Source organism: Myotis davidii, unplaced genomic scaffold (assembly GCF_000327345.1).
Source record: "Myotis davidii unplaced genomic scaffold, ASM32734v1 scaffold566, whole genome shotgun sequence".
NCBI classification, from domain to species: Eukaryota; Metazoa; Chordata; class Mammalia; order Chiroptera; family Vespertilionidae; genus Myotis; species Myotis davidii.
Genome location: NW_006296617.1, coordinates 231214 through 232124, shown reverse-complemented (window position 1 = coordinate 232124; position 911 = coordinate 231214).

The following is a 911-nucleotide window of genomic DNA, read 5'->3' as shown; positions in this document are numbered from 1 at the left end:
GAGGGCGAGAAAACCGACAAGCATTCATTCCTTTTAATAAGAGAGAGATGCTGTTATCACCATGGCAACACATGATCCAGAAAGACAGCCAATCAGAATGGCAGGCTTCTCCGGGAGGTTATCTTTCTCAAGCTATGGCGACAGTTTCGGGGGGGTGAGGGGGCTCTCCCAGGGCCCTTCTGTTCAAATTATCCTGCCAAGGGCCCTCGGACACGGACAGAGCAGGGTGGTGGCAGGGTCTCCACCAGGCAAATACGATGGCGTCTTGACCACGTCCTGTTTGTGATGGGTCGGTTGTTTGGATGGGCTGGAGTGTACAAAACAGTATCGCTGTGTGTAGCTGCAGGAAAGGGCGGTATTCGCCTCCGTTTTTACAACCGAGCCAGCCCACAGAGCACACCTCCCTGCGAAACGCTGCCCCCGGGCTCCCCATTCAAGCTCCGCATTTATTGCTTTGCAAGTTGCAGCCTACGATCTTCACAGAATTGCAACCAAGGCCAAATGGGGCTCTGGCGTCAGGGCAGGACAGTCACACAGGGCAGGGGAAGCCATCGGCACAGAGGTGACATTGGGACCTTCCCTGGGAAGTGGGGGCGCCACACTGCCGGCATGAGTGACAGCTGTCAGCTCCTGTCATCTCTCTGATTGCTTCTTCCCGGCCTCCCCTAGGACCTCCTCTTTCACCGTCTGCGCAGGGCGCGCAGCTGCCCGGGGGCCAGGCCCTCATGACATCATCACCCTTCCGCCCTCATCGCATTCCTTCCAGCTTCTGTCTCTGATTCCTTCCCCTCCTTGTCTGCACTTTTGTCCTCAGCCCACTGTGTTCATTTCCGGTTGCTGCTGTAACAAGTCGCCGCAGGCTCAGTGGCTTAAATTAACACGTGTGGCTCAGCCGGCGTGGCTTCATGGTA